This window comes from Cupressus sempervirens, chromosome 4 (assembly GCF_028749045.1).
Source record: "Cupressus sempervirens isolate cs-2001-9-10 chromosome 4, ASM2874904v1, whole genome shotgun sequence".
Lineage (NCBI taxonomy): Eukaryota > Viridiplantae > Streptophyta > Pinopsida > Cupressales > Cupressaceae > Cupressus > Cupressus sempervirens.
In genome coordinates, this window is record NC_143121.1 from 47656180 (window position 1) to 47662950 (window position 6771).

Consider the following 6771-nt stretch of genomic DNA (forward strand, 5'->3'; position numbering starts at 1 on the left):
AAGATTATGAAAATTATTGTGATTATTTAGTCTTTGAGAGGAATCAGAAGGATGATTTATTTCTAAGGAGGAGAGAGGAAATTTTGGAGGACGTATTTTCAATCTTGAACATCGGAGCCATGTATTGCTAATGTTCTACAAGGGATTGATTTTATAACACATTGTACTTGATTTGGAGTTAATTAGATCAGTCCACTAGATGGAGCTAAACCTAGAGACATAGTTCTGACAGGGCAAACTCTGAGATCAAATTGTGTTGTGCCTCTTATCTCTCATTTCTTTTCTATCAATTGAGTTATGTGTTGTTCTTTTCTACATTTTCAATTGCACTAATTTCCTTTAGTAAAAGCATCAATTAATTTTATGTAACTGGTTTAAAATCCCTTTGTATCAATTCTTGATTCTTTTTCTGTATAATTTCAGCAATTTAAGATACATAACCATGCATTTACTACATGGATCAAGAAATTATATCTAATTGTTAGGATTAAGTCACAATCTTATAAATCCTAAATTAGATCAAGTTTGGTATCAAAGCCTATTTTTGTAGTGAAATTTTAGTTGGTGAATGTTAACCAGGTTGAAGTTGAAATAAGGAGAAGGTGAACTTGATGAGTTTAATCCAAAAATTGGAAAAAGAAGAACTTTTTCATGATTCATGGCATCTGAATGAAATATTTCTAAGTTTGATGTAGAAGCCTTCTAGAGAGCTTTTGTGGAGTTGAAAGCTTTGGTGGACATGCTTCTTCATGAGAGGCATGAACAATAGTTGAGAAAGTTGGACAAGGCTAAGAAGAAGGAAGAAGCTAAATCTTCATCAAAAGATGAGAAAGGAAAAGGAATATGAGGTGGTAGTGGCCCTCCTAAACCTCCATCCCCATCTTCTTCATCTTATTCATCATCTTCTTCTTCTCTATCTACTTCTTCTAAAAGAAAACATTTTATGAAGAAACCCTTGTTAAATCTTGATGTAAAGTTTGATTTGCTTGTATATAATGGTGAATTAGATGTTGAAAACTAGATAATTGGCTTAAGTAGATCAAAGTGTACTATAGGATTCAAAATATTTTGAATGATTCTTCCAAAATTTGGCTAGTTACTCTGAGGATGGGAGGCACTGCATTAGTTTGGTGGGAGATGAAGATCCAGGATGTTCTTGCTACAGATGGTAAAGTCATTTCATCTTGGTATGAAATTACTTTTGCTTTGAAGAGACAATTTTATCCTTTGGGTTACTTGCAACAAGCCATTATGGATTGGCAAAATCTAAGACAATGTAAAGGGAACTCTATGCAAGATTATACACAAGTGTTAAGGAAGAAGGCATTAACTCTTGGAATTCCTCTTTACACGCAAGATACTTTATTAAAGCATATAGGTGGAATGCATTCATATTTGAAGCATACAATATTGATGTTTAGTCCTTCTAACTTTGATGAAGTGTGTGTTCAAGCAATCCATATTGAAGCAGGTGGAAGAAACACAAGTTTCAATTCAAATAAGGAATTTGTTCCTCTTGATGGAAACAAGAAGGGCAAGAAAGTAGCCATGGTGAATAAAGAGGAAGGTGACAAGCCTACTTGTTTCCATTGTCAGAAGAAAGGACATGTAGATGAAAAGTGTTGGAAATTGCATCCACAGTTGAAACCAAAGTGGTTTAAGAAGGATAAAAAAGGAAAGAAAAAGTCTATAACTATTGTTCAAGATCTTGGATCAGATTCTGATGATGAGGCAACAATATCATTTGTGGGTTTGAAAGGTAAAGATTTTGTTGATTCTACAACGGATGTTTCATATGCTTCCAATTCAAAAAGTCATGTTGTTCCTAAAGATAGTAAAAGGTGTGAACTTTTTCATATAAGGGTGATTTCTAAGAACACTACAATCGACACATTGATAGATAGTGAGTCCCAAGTTAATCTAATTTAAGAGAAAATTGTTAAATAGTTGGGATTGAAAATTAAGCCACATAAGAGACCTTATCCATTAGGCTCAGTGTGCAATGATAATATCTAAGTTCATAGATGAGGTTGAATTTGATGTGATTCGACTTGATATCTATGAGATTGTGTTGGGTAGCCCATATTTATATGATAGGAAAGCTATCTTCTATAGGGAACATAATAGGTATCATTTGTTTGAAAATAGAATTGAATACATTATAAGACCTCATCGCATGAAGAATGAAGGATCAATTGTAAACATAGGACATTTGGAAATGATAGTAAATGTAAGTAGTAGATTGACACTCATGTCTTCCACAACTAATGAGGATCAAGTATAAGTAGAATCAAGTCTTCAACTAGTAGTGATAAAAGAGGATTTGAAAGGTTCATTTTCTAATGATGTTTTTGTATGAGAGGTCCAAAATGTTGATACTTTTTCTATTTCATCAGTTTTTTCAGTTTTGTTGCTTCTATTTCTACTAGTTAGTACTATGTGGGTGATAGATGTAACAATGAACACTAGTGGATATATGGTTGATTGTATTAGTGGTACTATTTTATTCTTCATAATGTGTGTGATGGTTCAGATATTCAAAATTCTAGCAGTTTGTATAGGTGATACTAGACAAGTGAGGCAAACATGCCCTCATATTCATTTTATGTAAAAATAAACTTTTAAAGGTCCAAAAGCTCTTTTTTAGTGAGGAGGCTTGATGTGAAGGATATTTTCACTAAAATTTAAAGTATTTCCAAAACACCAATAATCAATACCATGTTGAAGTCTTGACAATTCTGACTCCAATGCAACTTGAACGAGCAAAATTGGAGTTTAGATGAAAAAGTTACAACCAATCAAAGTTTGGTCAAACCAAAACCAAAGGCCATAAAAAGGTGAAGAAATAATTATCTCAAAATTGGTCAGCAATGGATTTCAAATGAAAGAGCTCATCAAAAGCTTTCCAATGGCATTCATTTTGTCAAAAATGGAGATTGAATGTAAAAGTTATGATGGTTTGAAGTTTAGGTAAAAGTGTGGATTCTGATGATGTCAGCATGACATCATAAAATCTTAAAGAGAGGAAAAAAAATTAAAATGAATATTTAGTTTGAATTAAAGGAATTAGCTGATGAGAGTTGAACTCCTAACCATTGCCCTCCAAAAAATAAGGCCAACCAATGGGCTATTTATAATATATTTGATATGAAAGGAAGTGATGTTATATACCCATAAAAAATCCACCCAACCTTATTTAAATAAGGTTTATTGTTAATTTTTTATTAGTTTTAACCTCAAACTTGCTAAGGTACAAAACTATAAAATGGAAAAAGGGGTTTAGACAAGATGTAAATGGTTATAGGGCCTATTTATGTTTTTTTTTTATTTTACCCTATTTTAGGCTAATTTTATGAATAAAAGGGGGATAGGAGGCCATTTTAAAGGCATGAAGATTATGAAAATTATTGTGATTATTTAGTCTTTGAGAGGAATTAGAAGGATGACTTATTACTGAGGAGGAGAGAGGAAATTCTAGAGGACGTATTTCAGTACTGAACATCAAAGCCATGTATTGTTGATGTTCTACAAGGGTTTGATTCTACAACACATTGTACTTGATTTGGAGTTAATCAAATTGGTCCACCAGTTGGAGCTAGACTTGAAGATGTAGTCCTAGTAGGGAAAACTTTGAGATCAAATTGTGTTGTGCCTCTTATCTCTCATTTCTTTTCTGTTAGTTGAGTTATGTGTTGTTATTTTCTGCACTTTCAATTATGTTAATTTTCTTTAGTAAAAGAATCAATTAATTTTATGTAATTGGTTTACAATTCCTCTGTATCAATTCTTGATTCTTCTTCTCTATAATTTCAATGGTTTAAGATACATAACCATGCATTTATTGCATGGATCGAGAAATTATATCTGATTGTTAAGATTAAGTCATAATCTTATAAATCCTAAATCAGATCATGGAATGGCCTCAAAATCCAATCCTTAGCCTTCCTAGAAACTTAATGTAGAACCAGAATCAGTATGCAAAGAACATTAACAAATAAAGTAAACATTCACAAACCAAAAACTAAATTCACATAAATGCTTAGACAAAGAAAGAGAACAATAAGTGCAAACCTCACAAGAGAAAACACTCCATGCTTTCTTGATTCTGTAGATGTGTCCTTTTGCTATGGATGTATGCTCAAGATGCTCAAAAGCTGCTTCAATGGAGATGGGTAATGGCAAATTGGTAGCTTTGTGAGCTCTCAATTTGGCATTATAAGGGTATGGTTGATGGCTTTGGTTCTCAAAATAGCATGGTAACTTTAGCTCAAAGATTGTTGATGAAAAGGCTTGGGATGGGATTCAATTTATAGGCTAAGGGGTAGAGGGATGGAGGGCTTAGATGCAAGGATGGATGAAGGCTTAAGGAGGGCTAAGATGCACTCAAAGGAGAGCACATGGATTGTGCTTGTTTAGCACCAATGGGAAGGTGACACTTGTCACAAGGAGGATGAGTGTGAGAGGGTAGGGTTAAGGGTTGGTTAAGGGCATGATGAGTGGGGTTGAGTATGTAAGAGGGATGTAAGAGGAATGAGTGTGGAAGAGGGAAGAGTGTGGAAGATGGGTGTAAGAGTCATGAGTGGGCTTGTAAGAGTCTTTATGTTTTGTAAACTTGTTTAAGGAATGTGACAACATTAGGGGGTGGATTAGGCTTGGGTTTAGGATTAGATTAGGGATGTTAGAGATGTGCAAGTGGATGGCATTAATGAGGGTGGGTGAGTTAGTGGCTAAGCTTGGTTAGTATGGGTGGATGGGGTGGATTAGGCTAAATGGACGATTAGAGATAGGTTAGGGGTTTTTGAATTTGAGGATTTCATTTATCAAATAGATTTATTTAATAAATGGGGATTTTTGGAATTAGATAGAAGAATAGGATTTAATTGATAAATAATAGATTATTTGATTTATTAATTAGGACTATAGATGATTAATTAAATTAATCAACTAGGGGATGACAAAGGATTAATTAAATAGAAATTTAATTAATAATGCCCTTTTTAGATAACTAAATAGGATTACTAAAATAGTGTAATCAAATTTAGGTGTCTACATTTTGCCCCTCTTTGACATAGTGTTGAGACAACACTATTTCAAAGAAGTTTGAATGAAGACGACACGAGGAAGATGTTTTAGCAACAAGGTTTCCCCAGTCTCGGATAAGAAGAGGAGAGACTAGACTTAAATGATGCCCCCTCAAGAAGGCGACGGGGAGAGAAATGAGGGTCGACGACTTCTTGAAAAGTACAAGAAATAGAGACGAGCTGAGATGCAGGTTAGCAAAGGGGCTGAATTAGCTCAAACTCTCACTACGGGAGAATGATAAAGGGAAATCAGAGGCACAATAGTAAAGCAAGCTTAAGACTTTCCAGGATTGGGGGGGGGGGGAGATGGAGGAGCAGAGCGCTATAAAAGGAATCCATTGTAGGGAGATGGATGATAGAATGATAAAGCTAATGCAACAAGATTTCAAAGAGTCAGATTGGCGAAAGATGGGTTTTGGGGATCCCTAGGACTAGGATTGTGGATCTCAAAAGATGAGGCTTGGTGGATTGATTTGATTGGTGGATCCCTAAAGCTAAGCATGAGGAGTGATTCAAAGAGATACTGATGCATAAGCTGGGGTAGGAGCGACAGATGTAGGATATGGATGGGGGGATAATGGAGATGAAGGGAATCCATTGAAGCTTTTTGAGCGGGGGGATACTTCAAAGAGAAGTACCACCATGTAGTTGAGCACTAGATTTGCTATAAGACTGTTGGTTAATTGCCAGGGTTACCAAGAACATCAAGGCCTTTTTACCAACCGTCCAGAGGACTGACGAACTGACTCAAAATAAACACACAAGGATTGCCCCAGTATCACACATGAATCCCAGAGGAAGTAGTGTGGAAACGACACTAGGTAACCCACAAGCAGAAAAAGAAAACAAGCAAAAGACCTGATCAAGACCTTACGCTCTAATCGCCCCATTCGCAGCATACCATGATATGGAAGATCATGGCAACCTTGAGGAGGGAACAAGGAGATTGCTTGGAAAAGATATTTCAAGACCCAAAAGGGAAGATCACAAATCAAAAGAAAGTGAAAATCCAAAAGAGAACTGTTTGCCAACGAGATGGGTAGGACGAGGTACTAACGGACCAAGATTAGACATGAGGAAAGCTATATCCTGCAAGGACCTTTTGAAGAGCACCTAAGCTGATGGATCGGGATGAGTGATGCGTCTGGCAAGCTGAACTAAGAAGCATAACACTTTGGTGACAGGAGATCTAGCTAAAGGATGCATTGGAATATCTAACCAAGGTGTGCGATGTGTGCAAGATGTTGACCAAGGATGAACTAACATGAAAGCCGGATAGATACAATGATACTAAGCTAAAGAGGATGTACAAGCTGACAGACCAAGATATGTTACAAATGTACAAGTTTTTTCATGTTTTTTTTTTTTTTTTTTTTTTTGTGAGATGGAAATGTTTGTGAAGGATGGGATGTCTATAATAGTTGATAGGTGGATAGGTAGATGGTTTGTGAAAAGCTTAAGGAAAATGGGATTCTGTGTGTGCATGTGATAGGATACAGGCTAGGGTACAAGATTATTTACAAGCTAGAATATGGTACAAGATTTGGACAAGATTTGGATATATACAAGGTATGGTACAAGATTTACAAGGTATAATACAAGCTTTGGTACAAGATTTACAGGCTGTACAGGAGGTATTGACAAGCTCCATCAGATTTTGGATATTTGATTGGAACACCAAGGGAACAAG